The sequence below is a fragment of the Dermochelys coriacea genome, chromosome 5 (assembly GCF_009764565.3).
Source record: "Dermochelys coriacea isolate rDerCor1 chromosome 5, rDerCor1.pri.v4, whole genome shotgun sequence".
Classification (NCBI taxonomy): Eukaryota; Metazoa; Chordata; order Testudines; family Dermochelyidae; genus Dermochelys; species Dermochelys coriacea.
In genome coordinates this window covers 38,030,697-38,058,682 of record NC_050072.1, presented here as the reverse complement: position 1 = coordinate 38,058,682, position 27,986 = coordinate 38,030,697, and the positions used below count along the sequence as shown (strand labels likewise).

Sequence of the window (27,986 nt, the reverse complement as noted above, 5' to 3'; positions counted from 1 at the left end):
CGTTGGCTACCCTAGGCCTTGTTTCTATTCACACATGCCCATTACGGGACTCCTAGACTCATGCCCTTCAGCTGGGGAGGCAGGCTACTCCTGACTCAGGTGAGGCTGAGCCTCAACCCTCTTAAAAGGCTAGCTCACACTGTGACAGGGACTGACAGAATCAGGATAGACTTCAGGGTTACCCCTGTAGCAGCTTCTCTCCACTGTAAAGGGCTCAAGGGGGTTGCCATAGTAAGTGACAGATAGTTCTGAAGTTAGAATGGTTGAAATGATGAGAACACCGTTTGTGGAGTGATGGCCAGTTAAAAACAGAAGGAATATCAGAACCAGGATGTTTCCTGAATGTTCAATGCAAGCATGGGTGCATGGGATGCACAATGAGAGCACAAGAGCATTTTCAGATAATTAAAGAGCTCCTGATGCAGCCATATTGGCCTTTTACTTTGGCCTTTATCTTTCCTTTACAACAGGATAGTTTGCTGTTGTGCCTTTAATATTGTCTCTTTGAAAACCTGCCCGCTCTCCTGAACTCCTTTTTTCACTTAGATTTTCTTCCTAGAGGGACCCTACCTACCCGTTCTCTTGAGTTTGTTGAAGTCTGCTGTTTTGAAGCCCATTGTGCTTAGTCTGCTGCCCTCACTTCTTTTCCTTAAAATCGTGACATTCATCATTCCATGATCTTATGTTCTTTAAAAACGGATTTTTTAAGAAAAATAATAAAAACAGAATGTGTGTTACATTGTTGATACATCACATAAAACACTGCCTTAACAAAATGAAAGCTGATTGTTATCCTGTAACTATTATTGGTAGTGAGCACAGGTGTGTACATGGTGCTCTAAAAATGTCATCGCTGTTCTGGATGCTAGGAGAACCTGAAGCACAGCAGTTTCTCCACTGACCAGCTGCAGAGTGGTTTCAAGAGGAATGGTTTCCTTGAAAAGAAAACAACAGGTCATGTCGGTGATTGGGGAACTAACAGATTGTTACTGGTTAACTTATAGGGGGGGATGGGTAAGACCATCGGATGGCAATGTTAAAGTCTCTTGTCAGCATTTTTGTATTTATAATTAACAAAGACAATAACTATTCTAGTGCCAAAACATTCACAGATTTTGCAGATTTAAGTTTCCACCAGAAAATTTGCCGTGTCCTCCAGAAGCAATGCTTTCCTTAGCTAAAAAAACAGACATCTACTATGTTTATTAGCAAAGATAGCCTTCAGTCTATAAAGCTAAGCTGGCCTGGTTTCTCTTTAGGCAGAACAGACTGAAACAACAGAGCAGAAACAGAGGTGTAAGTTTCTTCCATTCATCTTAATTGAGTGTTAACATCAAAGCCTAGTTCTAATCATTAAAATGCTAACACTTGCAGGATATTTGAAACTTCAGTGACAAACAGGATGCACACTTCTGAAGTGCTGTATCTTAAACCTTAAAATTGGGCATGGTTAATAATGTTGCAGTACTTAAATAAAGCTCCATAGTCATTAACTATTTTAGTTCATGCATCCGATGAAGTGAGCTGTAGCTCACGAAAGCTTTTTCTCAAATAAATTTGTTAGTCTCTAAAGTGCCACAAGTACTTCTGTTATTTTTGCAGATACAAACTAACACGGCTGCTACTCTGAAACCTAACTATTTTAGAGTTCTCTATTTGCTTTCCTCCCAACTATATAGTTAAACACTAGAGTTTTACAGGCATAACTGTTTTTGTCTTTTTAAGTGCTCAAACGTTGTGTCAAATCTCCAAGGCCTGTGCTGTTTTCAGAGACTGTCAGCCTTTTTGTGACCAGTGCAGACTGTTACACAGGAGACACAGACAGTGTGCTTTCTTATGGGGTATGTCTTCACTTCAAAGTTAACCCTGGTTTTAGCCCAAACCCCGCTGCCATCCACACAAAAAAGCTTCTGATATGGGTTTGGAGGAGAGTGAAGCTTAGGGTAGGTGAGCCAGCTAGGAGTATAGTTTAGAGACTGGGCTGGAACCCGTTCATGCTGTAGTGATAAGGTTGCCAGGCGTCCAGTTTTCAACCAAAAAGCCCGGTCGAAAAGGGACCCTGACAGCTCCAGTCAGCACTGCTGACCAGGCCGTGGCGCTAAGGCAGGCTCCCTGCCTGCCCTGGCTCCGCATGGCTCCCAGAAGGAGTCAGCATGTCCGGCCAATGGGAGCTGCAGGGGAAGTGCCTACAGGATTGGGCAGCACACAGAGCCCCCGGCCCTTCAGCCTAGGAATTGGACATGACAGCTGCCTGAGGTAAGCACCGCCTGCCTGGAGCCCGCACCCCAAACCCCCTCCCACACTCCAACCCCCTCCTACACCAAAACTCCCTCCTCAATAAAGATACATTGACAGCCAGTGTCACAGGCTCTACATGCTCATATAGCACATAGGATACATGCACATCCTGAACTGTAACATTCTTTAAAACAAAGTCAATGTCACATTTCTTAATAGCATAAATGGAGCATAAACACAGATTGCTATGGGGATCGGGACTCGCATAGTAAAAGAAATTTACCAGAAACTTTGTGCACCAGCTTCTAATGCACAAACAATTGTTATCAACAAGTACCATAATTGAATGCTTATCCTCATTTTTCTGGAGACTGTAATGGTATTTGCTTGGATCTGCATTTAGACAGATGTGAGACCCTTCAATAACCTCGATGGTGCAGGAATAACCAGTACCCATCTTCCAGGTACAAGCATTCGTGTTAACGCTGCTGTACCCCCATGTCACTATGGTGTACCCACAGGAACTAAGACAGAGCTGTTACACTAACACCTAACAGTATCAAGGGGTATACCCATTCCTCACTAGCATTAGTAATGGCCAGTTCTCCTTCTCCTTAGGTGGGGGCCTTTTTAGATCAGACACACCTAGAGGTGCTGCTAAGGGCTCCTGCATCATGTGTTCCTGGGAGATGGACAAGGAAGCAAGCAAAGGTTAGTGCCAAAAAGTTTAAGTGGGGCATGAGGAAAAACTGAAGTTTGTTTTTTTTAAAATAAATAAGTAAATACACAGGCTAAAGAGCAGTTTCCTGTCCTAATCTGAACCCCATCTCTGTTATTCCTCTTGCTTAATACTAAAAAAATCTAGGATTCCCAAAAAATCAATACAGACTAGCATGACTATAAATGGATGAAATATGAAAAATAAGGCTTAGGTGGGACTTAAAGTGGAGCATGGACCTTATGCTAACTCCCTGCACAGGGCTGAATTCACCAAACTCTCTTTTTATAACTCGAGTGTCCTAACTGCCCAGAGTCCACTGCCCTGGAAATGTGGGCTTCTGTTTGAAGTAGCAGGAATTTGGGAGTAAACACTGAAATAGTATCTCATTGTCTCTTACTGATAATCTCAGGATGGAACCAACATGGCATTGTGTTAAAACAACTCTATAATCTGATCCTGACGTACCTGATCAATCTACAATAAACTCTCTCTTTCTACACATATATTAGTGTCCCTTTATTGAAATATTTTAAATAACTAAGGTATTGTTTTACAAATGTTTTGGTATAACTTGAGGTTGTACACTGGGAGCAGGAAGAATTTTTTTAATGTCTGGGGACGCTTACTAATTATGGCATGCTTTTAATTGATAACAGCAAATTCATTCATGAGATGCCTCCTCTAAACACTGACATGGAGTCTAAATGCTGCCATGTGAAAAAGAACTAAAAGCTGAGACAGTTTGTGATGCAACTGTGATATAAAATTACACGTTTTAAAGACATGAAACTTTGTCTGCGTCTGATCTCTATAGCTTTTAATAGCGCCTACCTCAGAAAAATATGTGAAGTTTTCCAATTCAGTAAGCAGAAGTAGAAAACTGGACACGTATCAGTCAGTTCTTACTAGTGCTTCTCAAAATGGGGTTGGGAGGTATCAAAAAATAAAAAATAAAAATAGTGCTGAGAGAGGAAACATTTTGGTCATGTCTAAAACACACTGGACTATTCTAAGAACCCGCAGCATTTTCCAAGTGCTTGACATGGATAGCATCTGGGGAGATTATTCAGATTGTAGAGTTTCTTCAGGGGTCTTGTCTTATATATAAAGTGCCTTTGGAATGTTTAGCTGAATGGCAAGTGATTCATAAGTGCCTATTTTATATGCAAGATCTTGCTAGTGTCTCACATACAAAGCAGAGAGAGTGTGAATCTGACAGTGAGAAAAAGAGGATGGGTGGGGAGACTGACAACTTGGTAAATGAAATTCTTTAGTTGCACAAAGTGGAGGTAGGAATTCTGTATGGCTTGGTCCTCAAACTCATTTTCCCCACAGGATCCACGAACAGAAGGGTCCATAGATCTAGTCTAACCTCCTGTATATCTCAGTCCAGGGGATTTCATGCAGTTTCTCCTGTATTGAGCCCAATAACTTGTGTTTTGACTAACTAAATCTTATTTTCTAAAGAGATGTAGATATAACTCAGGAGGCACCAGAACAAGCTTCTCGATGCTGTCACACCATTGTTCCTCAGCCTTGTTCTGGAGGAACACTTCTAGAGAAGAGGGTACTTCTGTGTCTGTGGGCGAGTTCTTCAAAAAAAAGCTTAGCATGTTGAGTAAGCTGCCATAGCTATACTTATGTTTAACTTTTATTACGCATACTACTTAAAGGGGGGAATTCACCCATAAGAAGAGGACCAGCACAAGGTGCAAAGCAAACTTGAACATGTCACACAGGTAAACTTTGTCCAAAGGGAGCGTTACTATTTGCAGTTAGGTGAAGGCTAAAATTTTGAAAATCCCACCCAAAGTCTCTAAATTGCATAAGTAATCTGAATTCCATGATGACAGAAACTTTACAGAATGTAATTCTATCATGGTACAATCTGGAGATGTATACCTAGAACAGGAATCTCTTTGTTCACCACCACCACCATCAATGATAATAAATATTGATTATACTCGTGGTGACATCTAAAGGTCTCAACCAGATTGGGCCCCACTGTGTTAAGCATTGTACAAATAAATGAGTCGCTGCCCCAAAGAGCTTAAATTCTACAAGGTGGATGAGACAATCAAGTAGGCCAGGGAGTGGAGGTATAAGAGGGAGACAGAGTCACAAGTATTAGGATGTGTGTAATTTTTGGCCAGTCTATAATAGTGATTACATCTCACCACCTGCCAGGCCCTTATCTGTTTACCATTTACTGTATGTATTACTGAAAGAGAAAAAAATTTACCCCCTGCACACGCCCCCTCTCCCCTTCTCCATGTATCATTTTCTTTAAGAATGCTGTCTACATGTCTCTAGGGCCCAGTCCTTCCCCAGCATTTAGCTTGATTCCCCTCCCCACTTTCTATTTGTACTTGACCTAGTTTCCTACCATCTTGTATGAAGATGGGCCTGAACCACAACCTGCATTCTGTATGTTCTTGAATTGTAGGGGCTAAGGCAGCATTCAGAATGTGAATGGATATGGATTTCACACTTGATTTTTCTTTTTGTGTATTGAGCCAAATAAAACCCTGGAACTAAAACTCCCTGAAGTTTGGCACAGTTTGAGATCTGGACCCAAGACCACCTCTTATATTAAATTCTGGTTTGATTGTTGGTATTAGTAGGGTCTTCCCTTTTTCAAAAGAAGAAATACCTAGTTTCATTAGCCTTTAGTTAAGATCCTACAGCAGGGGTTGGCAGCTTTTGGCATGCGACCCATCAGGGAAATCTGCTGGCGAGCCAGGATGGTTTGTTCACCTGCAGCATCTGCAGGTTTGGCCAATCGCAGCTCCCAGTGGCCGTGGTTCACCGTTCCAGGCCAATGGGGGCTGCAGGAAGCGGCGTGGGCCGAGGGATGTGCTGGCCGCCACTTCCCGCAGCCCCCATTGGCCTGGAATGGCGAACCGTGGCCAGTGGAAGCTGCAATCGGCCGAACCTGCAGATGCTGCAGGTAAAAAAATCATCCTGGTCCGCCAGCAGATTTCCCTGATGGGCCGCATGCTAAAGGTTGCCAATCCCTGTCCTATAGCAAGTACCTCAACTGCTGACCAACATTCTCCTCCTCTCCACCTTTTCCAACATTAAAATAACCTATTTAAGGTACCCAGAACTTGGGATATAGGCCTAATTATCTTCCTCTTTAGCTTCACTGGAGTTGCTCCTGCATTACTTCAGTGTGAGAGAAGAATTAACCCCAGTAATTTTCATGTGAGATCATCAACTTCTTATGCTGCGCTAGAATACTTTCTGGCATCTTATGTTTAGCACCTCTATTTATATACACCAGATTTTTTCTTTTGCACACTCTGAATCCTTGGCAGTTGGAAGATATCTTTTCAATATGTAAGAGCTGATTTGCAATTTGTATTTCTTTTAGCTCAAGTTTGTCCTAATTTTTCCTCAAATTGTTTTAATCTAAAATTAAAAAAATAAGAAAGCTCAAGGTTTTCTACAATCTTTTAAATTCATAGAATCATAGTAGTATAGAACTGGAAGGGACCTCAATAGGTCATCTAATCCAGTTCCTTGCACTTAAAGAAGGACTAATTCATTTTGTTAGCAGCAGCACTCTAAGGAGACTTTGTTCTAAGACCTTGTCTGAAGTGGTGATTTGCCCCAACTACAGTCATCAGTCTGACTGCAACTGGTGTAGTGTAGACAAGCAAAGCTGCCATCTGCACCGATGGAGCTTACTCCTGTCTGAAATCAGGGCAAATAGTGGCAGTGCCTCTCTAGTGGTGCAATTAGAGGCTGTAATAGAGGCAAATCCTCAATCCTACAGGGCCAGATGACACAGATGAAGCTTTTTTATCTATACTGCACATGCTGTGACCAAATTCATGTTTCGGCAGGAAATAGGTACATTACTGTGTAAATAAAACACACACAGCCTTGTTGGGCTGGGACTACAACTTTAGTCCAGCAGCTCTGAAAAAAGGAGCTTTCTACCATTTGTGCTAATGGAGGTCTCCTAATGCAAATGGAGCAAATTTGTGCTAATGGAGGATGCTTTAGATGTCCCTGCTACTTAGGTAGGGCTTGTCATGGGGTTCAATGTGCAATCCAGACCAGTGAGGGGTTGTGTCACCACCTACCCTGTAATCCTGGGTGCCTTACAATGTTTTGCTGCTGTAGCTCGCAGCCTAGGACACTCACAGCCAGCCTACAAGCATGCAGGTCACACCCTGAGCATCTGTGCACTAGACAGCCCTGGTCCAGCAGTTCTGACCCCAGCAGCCTGTCTACAACCCCACTCTGGTTTCCACTAACCTTGGTTACTATTTGCAGGATGACCCCAACACACTCCCAGTTTCAAATTTTCCCCAAACCACATGCTCTGCAATGTCCAGCCCTCTCCTGGACAGTTCAGAGAAATTACAAGGTTAGTTTGTTCCTCTAAAGAGACAAAAGCACATCACAGAGTATTAACTGAGGTAAATACAATCTTTCCTGCAAACACAGCACTGAACTGTTTTTTAGTAAAAATAAAACAAAAATATTAACAATAGGGCATAAGTTAAGTGATGCCAAGTAAAAGGAATAAAGTTAGAAAGGGTTACAAGCAAATAAAAGTGAAAACATACACCTAAAACTTAATCTAGCAAGGTATAGTTTTGTTCAAGATGGCTTTGTTCACTCACAGTATTCCTGCAAGATAGTGACTGGCCTCCTCCCACCCCCTACCTGGGTCAGGATCTCCTTTAGAAGCCAAAAAGTGCTGATTCCTTTGTGTTCTTAGGTGAAAGAGAGAAATTGGGTTTTCCTGCCCATTCTTTTATAATCCAATGAACCTTTGAAATGGATATTTCTGAAGGTTATCCCTCAAAGTAAAGTTAATTCAAGGTGTGAGAAATGTGACAGATTTTTGTGGTGAAAGAAGCTCCATGCTGTTTTCCCACCTCCCCACTACTCTTTGCTAAAATGAAAATTGTTCTTTTTCCTGAAGTGTCCTCCTCTTGCTGTCTTAATGGTCCTATTTACTGCTTATATGTAAATTGTGGTAAACTCACATTCCTTTGTTTAGTAGAGATCTGTTTTGCCTAGGCAAGGCTGTCTGGTCTTGAATATGTGCTAGTAACAGCCTATAAGGGGAATCCATAACTTTATCTATAATGTTGTTACATGCATTTCACCGTGTTGTTGTTGATCAGCAAGTTACTAGTTTTCAGATGATACCTTACAAGGCATATTTGTTACAAAGATTTTTACAATAGTATGTAGGGCATGAATACAGTGAACTTAGGGTACAGAGATACACTGAATACATTACTTACTCTTCACCAGTTAGACAAAGCTCATCCTGAGCATCTGAAATTGATAGGCATAGCAATCTAACAGTCACACACCAATCTGTAAAGAATCCATGTGCAGCAGACAGAATTATTAGACTAATGACTCACTCATGAATAGTTGGACTTGGAACCTCTGGCTTTTCTCTCTCAAGTAACAAACCTGTCACTTGAAGTAGCGGATTATAAGGGTGGATTTCCTTATCTTTTCGCTCACAACACTGCAGTTTGCTGTGCACTTGTGGAATGATATAAATATTTTATTTTTAACTTTTAAATGTATCCCAATGAGTATTCACAAGCCTCTCGTTCACCAACTAGTTTCTTTTGATCGGGGTCTCTAGAATGAATTCTGACTAGCAGGAAGGGGACAAAAAAGGTTTACAGCAAGCAGGTTGCAAAGTAAGCAATGAAGCCAAAGAGTTGCTTGGGTAGAAGTTCTTGAACACTAGGAGGGAGATGTTGTACAGTATGTGTGTGAGCAGGTAACATACATGCAGATGAATTTGTGTCCCTGTCTCATAACTGTTCAGTGTGTGTATGTATGTGCTTTTGTGCTCTACCAATACCTATCCTCTATGATTTCAATATGAAATTGCAGCTGTTAATGTATTTAATGCCAGTCTTTCATAAATTAATCTTAAAGTGCTGCCTACTTATTTGACTGATACACTAACAATATCCTTATGGTTATTTCACTCTTTCAATTTATTTAACCATGGAAAATTAAATTAAGCTAGGATCATCATTTGTGTGAATTATTCTGGAATCTTATCAAAATATCAGATGTGTTATTCTGGGAATTTCTAATCCTCTTGCATTGCTTGTTCTGGAAGAATGTAGTTAACAACTATAGTATATTGTTTTAATGCTAATAATTTTCTTTTTCTTGTTGGTGTATGCTGTTAGAAGAATCATTCCTCTCCTTGTGGTGAATGGCTACCTCCCCATTTAGGCACATATTGTTAATGGAAAAATGATTCCTACTTGTGCCCACAAGGGCTGGGGGGGAAGATACCTGCGAAAGGAGGACACTCAGGCCTAAGAATAATAAACTATGCTTTATTGAAGGAAGGAAGAACTTATGCTCCAATCGGCGCAGGAAGCCCCTAGGACATGCGGAGGGGCTGCAGGGGACTCTGGCCATTCAGGACAGTTGACCAGGCAGGACTCCACCGGGGGAGAGGGGGGGGACAGTCCTCTGTGGCGCTATATTCTCTGTGTTACATGGGCTCAACAGCTGGTTACATTCTTATATGTACAATTTATGCTTATTACATAAACTAACTTATTTACAGGCAAAAATATGCTGAGCTTTGCTACAATATCTTTTGGCAGGGTCTGTCGGACAAAGTTCATTGAAACTGCCTGCATCCTCCGCTTACGTCCAGTCACGTACTCAGTCCACCACTTAGCTCCTCACCAATCTTCTGCAACCTTGCTCTTACACTACTCATGTGTTCCATAGTTATTCTCTGCTTTATTTGCCTTTTTCTTATACTGCACTAGAGTTGCAAGCTTTACACAGTGTTTTTTCTGTAGATGGGATTTGAGGTCTAATTGAACAAAGTGGGTGAGATTCTGTGCAGCATCTCTTAGATCCCCAGCACAAAACGTGTAGTTCAGGAGAAAGGGTAGTTACCGCCCAATTCTGGGCTGCGCCATGGGCTGTAGTGTGCCCTAGTGTAATTTACATAGGCGTGGGAACCTTTGACAGTAGCTTTGCTCAGAATTTCTGCATGGCAGCCTGCTCTGGGGTGGCCCCACCTCTGACACCAGGGCTTGTGAGCAGCTCTGCAGAAGGCAGCCTGTAGCTGTCTTTGGCAGTTCCTGTGTCAGGAAATTCTCCTCCAGCCAGAACTAGGGTTTTACAGACCCGTTACACCATTCTGGTCCTTTTACCCAGCTTAAAGGGGCCAGAGTTGGGGGTGATGACCTTACCCATGTGTTTACACAGCTAGAAATTCAGTGGGAAATTTTAGAAAGTGACTGACTGACTTATTTAGCTAAAATCCCATTTTCAAAAAGGAATTTAAGAGCCTCTCTCTCATTGCAAGTCCAGAGACTTCAGAGCTAAGTCACTTTTGAAAATGGGATTTAACTATCTAAGCCACCTAAGTCTTGCAACACTGTGTCTGAGTGCCTGTGGCACTTTCGAAAATACCATCTTCTGCTAGCACTTACCTTGCCCAGGTAATGTGTTAAAGCTACCACCACATCCTTGTATGCACAAGGATTTTAACGCATTTGTTAAGTTGTGTTGACTAGCATATTTTCAAAATACACCATAGAATATCAGGGTTGGAAGAGACCTCAGGAGGTCATCTAGTCCAACACGCCTGCTCAAAGCAGGACCAACCCCAACTAAATCATCCCAGCCAGGGCTTTGTCAAGCCTGACCTTAAAAACCTCTAAGGATGGAGATTCCACCACCTCCCTAGGTAACCCATTCCAGTGCTTCCCCACCCTCCTAGTGAAATAGTGTTTCCTAATATCCAACCTAGACCTCCCGCACTGCAACTTGAGACCATTACTCTTTGTTCTGTCATCTGCCACCACTGAGAACAGCTGAGCACCATCCTCTTTGGAACCCCCCTGCAGCTAGTTGAAGGCTGCTATCAAATCCCCCCCTCACTCTTTTCTGCAGACTAAATAAGCCCAGTTCTTTCAGCCTCTCCTCATAAATCATGAGCCCCGGCCCCCTATTCATTTTCATTGCCCTCCGCTGAATTCTCTCCAATTTGTCCACATCCTTTCTGTAGTGGGGGGCCCCCCAAAACTAGACGCAATACTCCAGATGTGGCCTTACCAGTGCCGAATAGATGGGAATAATCACTTCCCTCGATGTGTTGGCAATGCTCTTACAAATGCAGCCCAGTATGCCGTTAGCCTTCTTGGCAACAAAGGCACACTGCCGACTCATATCCAGCTTCTCGTCCACTGTAATCCCCAGGTCCTTTTCTGCAGAACTGCTGCTTAGCCAGTCAGTCCCAGCCTGTAGCAGTGCACAGGATTCTTCCGTCCTAAGTGCAGGACTCTGCACTTGTCCTTGTTGAACCTCATCAGAGTTTTTTGGCTCAATCCTCCAATTTGTCTAGGTCACTCTGGACCCATCCCTACCCTCCAGTGTATCTACCTCTCCCCCCCAGCTTAATGTCATCTGCGAACTTGCAATCCATCCCATCATCCAGATCATTAATGAAGATGTTGAACAAAACTGGCCCCAAGACCCCGGGGGCAATCCACTTGATACCATCTGCCAACTACACATTGAGCTGTTGATCACTACCCATTGAGCCCAACGATCTAGCCATCTTTCTTTCCACTTTATAGTTCATTCATCCAATCCATACTTTTTTAACTTGCTGGCAAGTCCCCGTCCCCCCCGCACAGTGGTCTCAGAGAGAAAGTCTTTACTTGGATGTGCTGATGCTTGGACCAAGATAAAGGCAGGGCACATAGCTGGGTGAATGGGGGCATAGACAGGTGTTCCTATGCTTGGGGAGGTTCCTCAGTTGCCATATTGATAGCTGTCACAAATGAGAATAGCCTTTGAGATTTACACTCAGATCAAAACACATAATTGGAGCTCTCTCTAGTAGAACAAGAGCTCCCAGATCCTGAGCCAAAAATCACATACATCAGTTGTGGGGGGACAAATGGCAAGAGCTGGCAATACTGAGTCCCCCAAACCTCCATCTTCCTCCGGACATAATCACCTACACCAACAGAAGCCAATGTGGTGGGGATTTATTCACAATGTTAGCCCTAGGTAGTTTCCTCTACTCCAATTCTTTAATCCTCCCCACTAGCACAGTCTTCATAGCTCTTTATCACTGTTTTTGCCATTTAAATTAAATTGACTATGTCCCCCAGTTGCTCACCAGGGACAAATTAAAGCAAGACTTCGGTATCTGGATATCACAGTCCCATGGAGTCTGGCTGGATCAGTGACTCATCAGAGCTGTCTGCTGGTGTGAGCTGGGCTGAACAGCCTAACTTGATCTCCCTCTCAAGGCCTTAGAAGTACAAGATTCCATCACTGGGTGAGATGGACTGGGCAGAGGACTATTTAGAGGAGGGACCTTCCAGGTTTGGTGGCTTTTTGGCCCCATTTAATTCATATGGAACATTCCTCAGAAACCTCCTCTCTGTCCCCCACCAATTAAGAATTATTGGAAAGTCTACAGGGTTCTTTCTCACTTAAAATTAAAGCATCTCAGGATGACAGCTTGTTCTGCTCTCCTCCACGTGACCCAAATCTTTGTCAATGGGTATGCAAAAGCTGCACAGGGGGATGAGCGTAAGCTGTTGTGCCCAGCAACTATGGAACATCCAGGGCGGTACAAAAGCAAGTGTCTGACAAAGCATCCTTTAGAAATTAGATTTGCCTTTTTTTCTGAATCATTCGGCAGGATCGGGGATAACATCCTGCCTATTTCCCTTCCGAGAAATGCTTCTACACTTTCAGAAATAAAGGTTAAAAGGGGACAAAAATGAGCTGTGTCAACAAGAAAACTATTGTGTAGCTCCGATTGGCTTTTCAGAGTGACATCTGGTGGTGGTTTCTAGTCAGTGCTGTTTTTTAAAAAAATAATATTTTTTTCCTGCTAAATAATTGACAAGAAAGGCCTTCAGGATGGGCAGTTAAGTTGCCAGTGGGATTTGTTTTTTGTGGGCCATGCTGGGGAGAGCGTGTCATTCATTAGCAGGTTTTTTTTATATTGAAAAAGCAAAATGAATAGCAAGCAAACAGAATGCATTTGGAAGTACAGAATTTGTGAACTCTGCCACAGCTATGCAAGCCGAAAGCATTCTTTTGAGAGTAAAGTCAGGAAGGATTTATCTTGTTCTTCCCATGACCAGTCAGCAAGGTTTCTCTCTGGCTTGCAGTAACAGACACATGGCATTTTCCTTCTGACGCTGCACAGGGTTATCCATCAAAATGTAACTAATCTGATTCCTCTGATGAAGGAACTGAATGGTGACAGGTTTACAGGCAGTAAAGTGCTTCATTTATTAAACCTACTTGTAGGCAGGGCAAGGAATTAAAACCTGTATTTTAAATACAGCCATGCACAGCTGCAGATGGATGTGGGGAAAGTGCTGCCCGCTTTTGGGTTGGCAGATCGAGAAAGCAGTAGGTTTAACAGGCAAGTGCTTAGTGCTGGAACCCTAACTCTGCATTGTGGACTCTAGGAAAATGGGGTGCGTGTGAGTAGGGGGGAGCGAGGAGGAGGAGGACAAAGGGACACAGAAGAGGGGCGAGTTGGGCAGTGAAAGCTCCCACCTCTCTGTGCGGGAATGTGAGCATTTTCTCAAGTGAGGGCCTGGAGTTGGGGCAGGGGAGAAGGAGAGTGAAAGGAAACCGGGCTGCAGCAACAGACTGCAGAACAAAGGAGGGAGGGACAAACTCGCCCCAGCAGCAGAAGCTGAGCTGTAGCTCACGAAAGCTTATGCTCAAATAAATTGTTAGTCTCTAAGGTGCCACAAGTCCTCCTCATTCTTTTTACGGATACAGACTAACATAGCTGCTATTTTAAAATCAGTTAGCTCAGTGGTTCTATACTGGTGGCCCCTTCACATAACAAGCCTCTCAGTGCGACCCCCCCCCCTTATAAATTAAAAACACTTTTAAATCTATTTAACACCATTAGAAATGCTGGAGGCAAAGCAGGGTTTGGGGTGGAGGCTGAAAGCTCGCAACCCCCCATGTAATAACCTCGCGACCCCCTGAGGGGTCCTAACCCCCAGTTTGAGAAACCCTGATTGCTTTACTGGACTGCGATGCAGGTGCCAGAAACGGGCACAGAGGGAGAGGGAAAACAGAGCACTCTGAATGTGAAGACTGATTACTGAATAAAATAAGCAGGGAACAAGCAGATGCTGGTGTCTTCCTCAGCTATGAGAGGTTGTTGAAAGGGAAACAGCCAAGAGAGGGTCCTGAGCACAGGCGCTGACTTTTGGTTTTGCCAGTGGTGGCCACAGTCCAGGGTCCACAAAAGATTAAGCTGGTCCTGATGGTGCTGGGCACCCCCTATTTTCTTTCAGTGGGTGCTTGAGCCCCAGAGCACCCACGGAGTCCGCGCCTATGGTCCCAGCCCAGATTCCAAGGCTAAAAAAGATCTCTGAAACTTTGCAGCCCACATGAAAGCAGAGATGGAACATATTTCTTTGCAGAAGACAAGAGGGTTTGTGTTAAAGTAGCCACCTTTCCCCAAAAAGCCCATGGTGCATTGAAAAAGTGAGGTTAAATACCAGGTGTTCCTGGTATTCCAGAATCCAGGAATTGACTGTCCATCAGAGCCATTCAGTTGATGGCGGAGGAAGCCAGGAAAGGAAGAATCCTTTTCCACAAAGGATCAGGGCTGGCCTTGGTATGTTATGCCAGGCCTGCAAACCTTTGCAACCAACTGTGCCCCAGCTCTCTCACCGCTCCCTACCTCCACATTAAACTGATTACTGACCTCTCCCCAACCCACAAAACTGTCTCTCGTCCACCCTGCTCACATTCCATTTTGTATTAGAGTGGATGAGCTACACAATCGCTTTTATTAAACAGCTAGGGCATCCATGTGTTTCTGAAAACTGGTAGTATCCATGGCAACTCAAATCATGAATCAGGCTCCCCAAAATCATGGGATTGGCAGATTGGCTTAAAAAAAAAATCACAAGATTTAAAAAAATACTGGTTTCTTATCTGCCTTGTGCTGTTGCAGCCTTTAGAGTTAATGTTCTCAAACTTTTCTCCATGACCTATTAGTTCTGGGGGTTTTTTAAATGAAAGTTGAGAATCTGGCACTACTACTTGACTCCAGGAGCTGGGGCTTTAAAGAAAGCACCATAGACCACAAGTGTGATTAAAATCATGAGCGTTGACACTAGTTCATATTGGTTTTACAGAAAATAGTATTTTTGCCTCAGCACTATCTCACATGCTGTTGAGATCCAAAAAAGCAAAAATAGAAAAATGTCATTAGTGGAAGAATACACAGCAAGGCTCCCCAAGGCCCAAGATAAATCCCTCACCAGAGCACTCAAACACCCAGGGTTTACCCTTTCCTACCATGTCCCAAGAAATAATACACCCTCCCAGGGCCCCACTACATTACAGGATAGGAGGGAGTTAGTATGCATGTGGGGTAGAATTCACTAAGCCACAAGAAAGGTCCTGAATGGATGTCCCCCCTCTCTGGGCCTGGACTACTGTCATTAGCTCCAACAGAGAAACACAAGAGAAAAGGAAACAGTTAATTTAGTTATGAAACCAAGAAAAGGGCGTGGGGGAGGAAATGAGGAATAAACATGTAAATTAATTGTTTTCACTTATTCAGTAAAGTCAAGTGATATTCCTTGAGTATCACCACCCAGAGATAATGGTGTTCCCTGGAACAGAGTTGGGTCTCCAGGAGGGAACTAAAGAAGAAGAAACATCCACAAGAGTCCACAGGCAGAGTTCCTCCTGAACTAGTTCCATTGAGGGCAGGGGGAAGGTCAAGGTTTGTCCCCTGCTGGTCCAACTCCTAATCTCATGGCTCTTTCAGGTCTGTGTGGTTCCTGAGGATCCACAGAAGAACAGGGCCATCTGCGTGAAGACCTCATGTCTCTCACACTGACTCTCAGGCCCTGGCACCTCAACTCCCATTTCATCAGTGTGGTTCAAATGGAGCCATTCTGTGAAGGTTTCTCTGTTTGCAAGCACCTTTTAAAGGAGGGATCCCTCACCTTGGTGGTAGAGTGTGGGAAAGTAATCAAGACTGTGCATATGTTAACCTTCCTAATGACAAAACAATGTGTGCTTTCCCTGGTCCTAACACTGTTTGCTGACCTTGATCTGACTGCCTGGCTCCTCTTCCTATGCAGATCTCTGCATCCTCCTCAGAGACTCTGAGTGACGGGGAGGGTGTCTGGAGAAGGAGGAAGAGAACGGTGCTGCAGAAGCAGCAGATCCACACCCATTCTTGTAGAAGGAGTGAGGTCCATACATGAAGGGGTACCTCTACAAATGCAGTGCTGTGAGCAGCCAGTCCAGTGTGTTTCATTTTTGCAGGCCTCTACATGTCCTGGTTCTTCCCAACGATGGAAGGGGTGAGCCTGCATCAGGAAAGCTCGCTCTCGGGGTATTCTAGGCCTGACTGGAAGCTTCAGAAAATCCTGTTCTCATAAAATAGATTCAATGGTTTTGGGGTAAGAATCTAAAATGTGTAGATGCTGCAGTGTTACCAGCTTATGTATGGTATTTGGTGTTTTTCTTAAAGCCTAAAAGTCACATGACTGGGTGGGAATCGCAGCTTTCTCTCACTCTTTTTTAAAAGTGAATTGCTATCCCTCATAGTTGCAGAGAAAAGCTGGAAAATGGAACCCTGAATGTTCAAAAACCAGACAGCAAAGAAAAAGAAACCCAAATTGGCGGTTTTTACAAAATCATGTTTTTTTGAGGCAATTCATGATTTTTAAACATTTGGGGTTGGCAATACAGGTGCTTAAACAAAATTAGTAGAACCAACCACAAAGATCTGAAATCGGATTAATTACAGAAATGTAGGGCTGGAAAGGACCATGAGAGGTCAACAAGTCCAGCCTCCTATGCTGCGTAAGGATTAAGTAAACGTAGACCACCCCGACAGGTGTTTGTCCAACCTGTTCTTAAAAACCTACAGCGATGGGGATTCCACAGTCTCCCTTGGAAGCCTGTTCCAAAGCCTAACTACTCTTTACAAAGTTTATATATTAGAATGCATTTCCTAATATCTAAACTAATTCTTCTTCGCAGATTAAGCCCATTACTTCTTGTCCTACCTGCAGTGATAATGGAGAACAATTGATCACAATCCTCTTTATGACAGCCTTAACCTATTTGAAGGCTTATCAGGTGCCTGCCTCCCCCATGTTCTCTTCTCAAGACTAAACATGCCCAGTTATTTTTAACCTTTCCTTATAGCTAGGTCTAATTCTCTATTTTTTTTATAAATACTTTTTTGCTCTCCTTTGTCCCCTACTTATCCATATCTTTCTTAAAGCATGGCACCCAGAATTGGACACAGTATTCCAGCTGGGGCTGCCCCACCTCTGAAAAGAACAGGAAAATTACACCCTGTGTCTTGCATACAACACTCATGTTAATACACCACACAGTGATATTAGCCTTTTCACAATGGTGCATCACACTGTTGACTTTGTAATCCATTGTAACCCTCAGATCGTTTTCAGCAATACTACCCACCTAGCCAATTTTGTAGTTGGACATTTGCGCTCCTAAATGAATCTCATCTTGTTGAACTCAGATCAGTTCTCCAATTTGTCTAGGTTCCTCAGTGTGTCTTATGAAGTCACTCTTGATTGACAGGTTTCAGAGTAGCAGCCGTGTTAGTCTGTATTCACAAAAAGAAAAGGAGTACATGTGGCACCTTAGAGACTAACAAATTTATTAGAGCATAAGCTTTCGTGAGCTACAGCTCACTTCATCGGCTGCCCTATTTCTATTCTTCTTCCTCCTGAAATCCTATCACTCCATTTGTTTTGGGATGGATTGGCCATTTCAGTTTGTCCTGTCGTTCCTGCCTCATTGCCCAGTTCTATCAATAGAAGTCAGGTTCCGTTTGCTGATTTAGTACACAAAGGAGTCTGGTTATTTATGGCTAGATGGGAAACTGTTCACCCTCTTTCTTTGAGAATTACTGTCACTGTCTGGGCTGTTTAGCTGAAACAAAGTGAATGTATGCAGTATTTGTTATTCAGTCAAGCATAGCGGGACACTTCTTTCTGTAAATGCTTGTTGATTTGCATCATTAGCTGCCATTGAAATGGGATTTAGAAGGAGACATGAGCCCCATCCTGACCCTGCTGTCAGGGAGGGGAAGAAGGAGAGGAACAGAAATCTGTCTCACCATGTGGTTATCATCACAGGTGAAAAGTGGAAGCAGACATAGTCCACGCTAAAATTCAGTCTGTTAATGCCTTTGGGAAAGGTACAATAGGAGAATATCCTGAGCTAAAGTGAAAGCTGCACTAGTAATGGTGTCAGGCCACTTCCTGGTATAAAGACAAGGCCATGCTTTCCAGAAATTCATTCTAGAGTCTTTATTTTAAATCAATTATATAAAGATGTGTTTGGGGAAGGTGGGTATAATTATTATGCAGTAGTGCCTATGTTCTAGTCGTGAACTAGGACCCCCATTGTCTGTCTCCTCAAGTATACAATGGGAATAATGCTACCTACTGAACTCTGGAAGGCACTGTGCAGACACTGCATGACAGGGTAAGAAAAATGTGCTGTCCTTCCATACCTTGATGAATTTCCCTTTTTCACTGTGACTCTGGGCAGGGACGGTGTCCCTAGCCTCTGTTTGCCAGAAGCTGGGAATGGGCAACAGGTGATGGATCGCTTGATGATCACCTGTTCTGTTCGTTCGCTCTGGGGCACCTGGCATTGGCCACTGTCAGAAGACAGGATACTGGGCTAGATGGATGTTTGGTCTGACCTAGGATGGCCGTTCTTATGTTCTATGCCAGTGCTCCCCAATCTTTCTTGTGGGAATAGCATATTGCTATTCCCAGAAGACTGTGGCGGGTGCCTGACATTCCCCTGCCAAAATGCTGCCGCCGAGAAGCAGAAGCAGGAAGAGGCGTCGCTGCTGAAATGCCGGCAAGAAACAGCAATGCTTCTCGGTGGCATTTCAGCGGCGGGGTATCCTGCGGGCACACCGCATGGGGACCCCTGTTCTTTCCTTCTGAAGCACAGCTGTAAAAGTCTTATACAACTGCTCCCTCTGGTGTTTATTTCATGCATTTTCTTCAAATACCTGCCAAAAGCATGCTCAAAAAGGGTTGTGCGTTTTTGTTCCCCCCCCTGCATTTTGATATACTGAAAACCTAAATGGGATCTGTATACCATTCTACTTTAAGAATATTCAAATTGTAGAGCAAATATATATTTATCCAAACACTTGTGGCATAGCATTAGGATTGCTGCATTCCCTGAGGGGGGGAGGTCGGGTGTGTGTGGGTGTGCAAGAGAAATCCTTATCAACAGAATATATGCTACTGCAGTTGGCACGGGGATTTTAAAATAAGGCACAGGAGGAGAGCTAAAATGATGCCAAATGGCTGTTGGGTCTGGCAAATAGATTACATGCTGACTGAGTCAACATTTCAGCTCTTGCCCTGGTCAGAATAATGGTTATTAGGATTAAACACTTATAGGCATTATTCTTAAATGAAATTAAAGATTTTGGATGATTTCAGTTTTCAGCAACATTAAAGGACTTAATGCTGCCTAGGGAAAATATATCCCCTTCTTGATAGTCTGGCCTGCCACTGAAATATAAAGATTGAAGGTTTGGGGGAAAAGGGGATTTTTCACAGCAGTTTGGAGCAGCTTAGTTAGGTCAACTAGATCTAACTACAGTACACTGTTAGATCTTGTAGTCATTGTGAATAGTTCTCTGAAAATGTTTGCTCAGTGTGCAGCAGCATCCAAAAAGCTAATAGAAAGTTAGGCACTATTAGAAAAGTGATAGATAAGAAGACAGAAAATATCATAATGCCACTATATACACCCATGGTACGCTCACACCTTGAATACAGCATGCAGTTCTGGTCTCTTCCCCACCTCTCCATCTCAAGGCTATATTTTTGAATTGGAAAAGATACAGAAAAGAGCAACAAAAACAATAAGAGGTATGGAACAGCTTCCCTATGAGGACAGAGAGATTAAAAAGACTGGACTGTTCATTTTAGAAAATAGACTACTAAGCTTGGATATGATAGAGGTCTATAAAATCATGAATGAGGTGGAGAAAGTGAATAGGGGAGCATTATTTACCCCTTCACATAAAACAAGAACCAGGATCACCCAATGAAATTAATTGGCAGCAGGTTTAAAATGAACAAAAGGGAGTTTACACAATGCGAAGTCAACCTGTGAAACTTGTTGCTGGGGGAAGTTGTGAAGGCCAAAAGTCTAACTGGGTTCAAAAAAGAATTAGATAAGTTCATGGAGGATAGGGCCATCAATGACTATTAGCCAAGATGGTCAGAGATACAACCCCACACTCTTGATGCCCCTGAACTTCTGACTGCCAGAAGCTGGGACTGGACAACAAGGGCTGGATCACTCAATAATTGCCCTGTTCTGTTCATTCCTTCTGATGCACCTGGCATTGGCCACTCTCAGAAGATCGGATCCTGGGCTAGATGGACCATTGGTCTGACTCAATATGACTGTTCTTATTCAAAAATTACTTTTAAAACTATACATTTTGGTGGCATTTTTCTTCTTGAATTTACTTTCTGGTGTTTGAGCCTCCACGGGGAAGCTGCCTGCTCCCAAAGCATGTATGTGTCTCAGAGTCAAAATTCAACCTTAATAGCACATGTAGAAATGTGGGCCTCCTCACTTGCTATGTGGGAGGGATCGCACTCACCCACTTCTTTCCCCTGTGGTGAGGGAGCTACTAGCCTATTCCCTTCAGGCATCACTATTCTGTGCTTCCCCTTCAGTCTCCTTTTGCAAGTCTTCAGTTTCCTTCCTGTTCTTCATATTCTCCATTTTAATGTGGTCTCCACCTATACATTTCCCTGAACTCCTTCAGTCTTTCCCCGTACACCACATTCCATGACCCTCCTCCCCATTCCTCTGCTTCTCTGTCTCTGCTCTTCATTTCCGTGTACCCACTGTCTCTTTCATTCTCCCACCCTGTATCCCGTCGCTTTGTACTATCCTTCAGTTATCTTCTGCCTTCCACATTCCCATACATCTTATCATTCTCTCTTCTGTCCCTCAAAGTGCTCTGCCCCCACATTACCCTGGTCTCTCCAGTCTTCTGCTGCAGCCCCCATTCCTATACATCCTCAATCAACTCCTTGCATCCCACACATCCCCCAGGAGCCCCTGTACCTGTTCAGCCTCTATTCTGTTCCTCACAACCCCCTGTCTATGCATAGGGTGCAGTCTAGCTCCCTGACCACAAAATGGCATCCATGCTCATGAGGGCAGCTTGTCTTATTGAAAAAAGCCCAGGCCATTGCTGCCAGGCATCTTTTTGGAGGTAGCCTCATTTCCACATGCAGAGGTGTGTAGGGAAATAATGGTCCCATAAAAATAATAGGAGACGGTGGCTATTTTATGAGGAGAAATTTCACAAGATAGAAGGTTTTTACAGGAAGATCATGAGAGAACCAAAACCTAAAATACTGCAAATTTATAACACAGAGAGGTGGCGGCAACATTGTTTTGGGCTTTTAAATCCTGAGGACCTGATTCCTAACTCCTAAGCACGGATGAAATATGTAACAGCAGCCAAGTAAGGCATTCTGTATAGAGAATGCCAATATGTTGAGAACATAACACGTATTTGTTCAAAGCAGTAGGCCATTTGCTACCACTTTCGACAAGTATTGTGTAATATGCTTCTGCATCTAGGAAAGTGGTGGGTTTTTTTTGTTTTTTTTTTTCTGAATGAGACAGAAATCATGTACAAAATGTGCAAAGTGTAAAACCTGTGTATGTTGAGAACATAACACCTATTTGTTCAAAGCAGTAGGCCATTTGCTACCAATGCTCAGGCTTCAGCTTCAGCCCCAGGTGGTGGGTCTCAGGGCCTCAGGCTTCTGCCCAACAACCGTGGGGCTTGAACTTTCTGCCCTGGTCTCCAGCAAGTCTAATGCTGACACTGCTTGGTGGACCTGCTGAAACCTGCTCATGGCCCACCACGGGGCCCCGGACCTCTGGTTGAGAACTGATGTATTAGACCACAATACATGTGTAGCTTTTTAAAAAAATATTTGATCACAGGGTTGGTTAGACCCAGCACAAGTATTGTGTAATATGCTTCTGCATCTAGGAAAGTGGTGGGTTTTTTTCTGAATGAGACAGATCAAGTACAATATGTGCAAAGTGTAAAACCTGTGTATGTTGAGAACATAACACCTATTTGTTCAAAGCAGTAGGCCATTTGCTACCACTTTACACAAGTATTGTGTAATATGCTTCTGCATCTAGGAAAGTGGTGGGGTTTTTTTTGTTTTTTTTCTGAATGAGACAGAAATCATGTACAAAATGTGCAAAGTGTAAAACCTGTGTATGTTGAGAACATAACACCTATTTGTTCAAAGCAGTAGGCCATTTGCTACCACTTTGCTTTCTTTGTGCCCTTTATGCTGTTGCTGTTTTTATCTATTTTCAGTGTCTAAACATGGGATCAGTTAGACCGGGGTTTTTCTTTCTGAGCCTCCCCCCAACATGCTATACAAGCTTCATGGCCCACCCATACCACAACAATTCTTTTTCAGCATATCCCGTAGATTAAAAGCCAGGGCCTGCTTTAGGGGGACAGCAAGCAAGGCAATTGTCCAGGGACCCATACCACAACGGCCGCTGCAAAGCTAAATTGCTCAGGCTTCAGCTTCAGCCCCAGGTGGTGGGTCTCAGGGCCTCAGGCTTCTGCCCAACAACCGTGGGGCTTGAACTTTCTGCCGTGGGCTCCAGCAAGTCTAATGCTGACACTGCTTGGTGGACCTGCTGAAACCTGCTCATGGCGCACGACGGGGCCCCGGACCCCTGGTTGAGAACTGATGTATTAGACCACAATACATGTGTAGCTTATTAAAAAATATTTGATTACAGGGTTGGTTAGACCCAGCACAAGTATTGTGTAATATGCTTCTGCATCTAGGAAAGTGGTGGTTTTTTTTTTTGTTTTTTATTTTTTAATAGCAAGATTTTCATAGTTTTATAGTTCACTGGTTACCATAAAGTCAGTTTTAAATGTATCCCGCACAATTTTGATATAGCATGAGCCTCCACGACCAATACAGAAATAGTTGATTTGGGTCTAGCTAAATGATCTGTGCAGGGGCTTCTGTGATTTGTGGTTGAAGTGTGCAATATTACCAGTGGGAAGAAGACTCTCTGGAAAGCAGGAAAGGGGAATCGGACTTGCAAGATCCTGATTCGTTTAGCTGAGGTGCAGGTTTTAGAAGCTACCCAAAGAGGCAGCAGGAGTCGTAGGATGGTGTCTTACTGATTAGTTAGGGAAGGAGGTCACAAAAGACAGCAACAGTGAATGAGAATCCAGGGGAGGATGCCAGGAAAGGAGGCAGAAGTCTTTCTTACAAGTTTTCTTCCAATTTAATACAGGTGCTAGATGCAAATTGGGATCAGGGCTGTCGGTGCAGTTTGGCTAGAAATCCAAACTCAGATTTCTAACTTTGTTGCCATTCAGATCGGTATTTGTCAACTCACTTCTACCAGGTTTCTAGTCAGGTGGGTGTCAAGTAACCAAGAAAGGTGATCCGATACTCTGGTGACCACAGCAATGCTTATAACAAATACAAAAATAATAAGTAACTACACCCTGTCCAAAATGTAGATCTTCTCAGTGCATCATAAAAGTGCAAGTGTCTATCCTTCCATCTGCAGTGACAGGAAAATTATTCTTGTCTAGATTCCCGGGCAGTAGTTTCTCTCAGGAAGCCTATATTAAAGGGTCCATTCTCCCTTCAGTATGCATATATACCTCCTGTTACTGGCAGATATAAGGGACATGTCCAGGAGAGTACAGACCCTTTGGCTATGGGCACAAACTCACTCTAAGTGCTGTTTGTATGCTATCATGTTTAAACAACATGCATTTACAGCACATATACTTTAGGGGGCTATCTAATGCAGTTATAAATCACACCAGAGACAAACTTCGTTTCCTCTTATGTGGCCTCAGGGGTAGTCAATTATTTTTTGACTAGGTCCAAATTTCTTGGACACAATCTAGACTCTAGAGAAAAAATAAATAATGTAAATATAAAATTTCAGGGTCCATTCAAAATCTGGGGGTCTGGCTTTGGCCCACGGTTGCCTATTGACTGCCCGGTCTCGAGCAAAGGCATAGGCACAAGGAGTAGGGGTACTGGATTGAAGTAGTAACAGCAACTCAAATACATGGTTTCTGCCTTCGGCACTCCCACTATAAAAATTCTTCTAGCACCATTGAGCAAAGGGAAAAAATACAAGCATCTGTTGGCTTTGAAATGAAAGGAAATTTTCTCATACAGGGTATTCCATTTATAAAGGGAACTAGAAAGTCTCCACATCAAATGAAAAATGTTGGTAGATTAAAAGAAGCAACTGGCACTGTCAGCAAAGTGGCAATTGGGAGAAATTAAAGTAGACTGGAGAAGCAAGATTACACTTCAGCCGCAGCTGTTGACTTTTGCCTAAAGAAAGGGAGAAACAGTGGGGAAAGGAGACACGGATTTTAGTTGACTTGTTTGTGTTTTAGCACAAACGTAGAGAACAGGACAGGACAACTTAGAAGGGCTTAATGATGCCTAGAGGTGTAGTATGGTGGTTACTAGACATGATCAATAGCTATTTCTTCAGCTTTACAGAAAGCAGGGGCAGCAGAAGCTTTCTAACGGGGGAGGGGAGGCCACTGGTGCCTGAACCATGGCCCCACCCCTACACTACCCCTTCCCCACAAGACTGGCCCTTGCACCACCCCTTCCCCAGAGGTCCTGTTCTCACACAGCCTCTTCCCCCCACCTGTCCCCCATCGCTCATCCTTAGCAGTGATAAAAAGTGGATGGGCATAGCCTTCCCTCTTTTAAAAGTGGGGGGGGCATGGCCCCCTGGCCTCTTGTGTTCCAGCACCCCTGACAGGAAGCTTTGATTGAGGGCAAGCAGTCTTGCAGGTTCCACGTGTTTGGGTACCTGAGAGTGTAGCTAGTTGGAGCTCAGGTGCAAGAGGCTGAAGACAGCCCTGCAGGAGACTCAGCAGCTGACTGAGTCAGAGCCAAGAGATGCATCTGCACTGAAGGCTGCTTCCTAATACTTGTACTCTGGATAGGAGTTAGCATTCCTGACTTGCTAGAAATGGAGGAGACCGCTACAAACCAAGCACAGAGCATTATTAGCTCCGAGCCTGGAACCGCTACTGGAAAGATATTCTGGTTGGTTTGCCGAGTAGATTCTGAAGGGGCTGGAGGGGAACTCAGAGGCTGCCGCTCTCCTCAGAGAATCTCAGTGAAACCTGCATTTTAAGGCCACGCTATAGAAACTTAAAAATTATTTCTTTGAGAAGATCAGAGGGGAATGCGTCTGTAGTGCACTAACATATAAAAGTGTATGTGCTCTGTTGAAACCCTACGCTGAAATATGTAACAGCAGCCAAGTAAGGCATTCTGTATAGAGAATGCCAATATGCTTACTGCCTAATAACTTGTTTTTAAAAATAACTTCTTAAAGTATTCCAAATACTCTTTGCTAATGTTTGTGCATGAAATGTTTGTTCACTAAAATTGTATGACATTTTCTTTTTGAAGCTGACTGGCAGATATTAACATCTAGAAAGGATTTTGCATACCAAAACTAAGGTTTAATGATGCATAATCCTTTCCGCCACCCTGAAAAGTCAGAATACAGGCCGCTGCTTCAGCGGAGAGGTAAGCTGAGGGGCAGTAAAGAAAGGAGTGAAATAGTTATGCTGAGGTAGCGTTATGTATGTCACTGACTATTACATGCACAAATGGAAGCTGCCATTTCGGACTCCCATCTGTCAACTGATAGCATGTGGCCACAGCAGCCCACTTGCATGCTGACAATTGCAGGATTGTGGCCTTAGTTGTAACTTGCATCTTTAGGCTTAGGATTTGAAACAGTGATAAAATCCCCCCCCGTAGTTAAATAAGCAGAGAATATTTAGACATCAAAATTTGGCCAGGCCACCCATCTTCTGAAAAATCCCAGGGGACCTTCCGTGACTACAAACGATCAGGGGTTTTTCAATTTACTTCTCATCTATTATACAGTGCCTTCAACACTACAGTACCCACTAGGATAGGCAAAGGTATTGATTTAGAATTACCAGGATGATTACCACCAAGTAATCAAGAATACATTTTCCATAACTTGTTTTTTCCTGGCTAGTCACCGAGGTGAAAGTAACTTAAGAGACTTATTGGTACGCAGGAGTGGCCGGGGTCCGGAGCAACGTGAGGGGCGCGGCTCAACCAGAAGAGGTAGGGCCTCGGGCGGAAGGGGAAGGGCTGGGGCCAGACCCCCACAGCCAGCCAGCCCTTCAAGAATTTAAAGGTCCCAGGGCTCCCAGCTGCTGCCACTGCCAGTGCTCCCCAAGGGCTTTGGCAGCAATTTAAAGGGCCTATGGCTCCAGCTGCAGGGGCCAGGAGTCCTGGGCCCTTTAAATCACCTCTGGAGCCCCATGGTAGTGGCAATGGCAATGGTGCCTGGGAGGCTTAGGCCCTTCTAAATTGCCAGGCCCTGGGGAAGCTTCCCCCTACCAGTACATTCAGCTGTGTACCGGCCCTTACCAGTACGCTGTACCGTACTGCCTTACTTTCACCTCTGCTGGACGCTCAGATGCCAGCATCATATCTGCTTAGCCTGTGTGATGTGATGAAATTGCTAGCTGAGCTGTATGGCTTCCTATTTTTGATGTGGGATAAGACAGACTGTGATAAGGAAGCCTTGCACAGAGATGGCTGCAGAGAGCTCCGGGATATGAGCAAAGCGTGAAGACATCACCGCTGGCATTTAAAGGGAGGCTCAATAGTAAACCTAGGGCATAATCAGGAAATGGTAGCTGCCCACAAGGCCATAGTTCTTTTCGCTCATACTTGGAAACATCTTGGCCGAGTTTGATGCATCTGCGGTTTTATAATCCCTCTTTCACTTATTAATTACTAAACACATGAAACAAACTAAATTTGAAATGGGCTGCAATTACTGCATAGGCAGAAATTTTTGATGTTATTCCCTAATGGAAATAAAAGATGGCCTTAAGGAAAATTTCATATGCCAGATGTTTTGAGTTAATCACTCCTTTTCTGCTCCAAGTAGAACTTTTCTTTAGAAATAAGTGGAACAATACACACTGCTGCTTGCTCTTCTTTAAGAAAATGGTTTTCTATGGCAGCAGTACAATAATGAATATCTTAGATAGTGTCCTGTAATACAGGGGGATGCAGTAGTACTATATTTTTTTCTTGCTGAATATCAAAGCAAATAGTACAGGCAAAAATATGCTGCCAACCTGATTCGGTCTTAGAACGTAACTTCATAAAAAAAGGTAGGGCAAGATTTTAAAAATGAGTGCCGCAAGTAAAGCTACTTAAGCCTAAGTAAGGATTTTTGAATGCTAACTTGAGGCACTCATTTTAAATCTAGGCCCAAAATCCCATGCAGTACCTCCAAACAATTAAATATTTAATTTTAAAAAATACCTTTCAGCAAACCCAATATGGGCCATTGAACAGAATTGCTCTAGCCTGACTATGTGTCTACACAGACACACTCACACTGCCTAAGATCAAAGCAATCACAGTACTGTGACTGTCACCTGTGATGGATTGTTAGCACTTGGATCACATCATCCTTGCTATGCTGATGGGGCCCTCTCAAAGCCCCTTCTGTGTGTGTGCAAAGGGATGTCCCACCCCTGTGCAACCTCTTTTGGGCAGGTTTGCTACTGTAGGTGTGCCTTGCCTTACTTTACATCGGTTGGGTGTGAAGAAATGTGCTTGTTTAGATCAGAGAAGCCAAACACACTAACATAAGCCTCCCATTAATGAAGCCTATGAAAAGAACACCTGGACAACAATATAAAAGCCCTTACCATAGAGACCAGGTTCAGACTACCCAAAAGTTCATCTAAAACCAAAAAAAAATTCTCTAAGTCTCCCTTCAGGGAGCTGGCTAGAGCTTACCATCCCTTGTCAGTTTCTGC

General features: G+C 43.5%; 1 long non-coding RNA gene across 1 annotated transcript; it reads right to left on the bottom strand.

The window, feature by feature from the left end:
• Positions 1 to 768: 768 nt before the first annotated feature.
• On the bottom strand, positions 769 to 27,986 carry LOC122460246. Its single transcript, XR_006281433.1, has 3 exons — positions 27,876 to 27,986; positions 8,519 to 8,603; positions 769 to 935 (listed from the first exon to the last, which is right to left on the bottom strand). It is a non-coding gene; the product is annotated as an uncharacterized LOC122460246 (long non-coding RNA).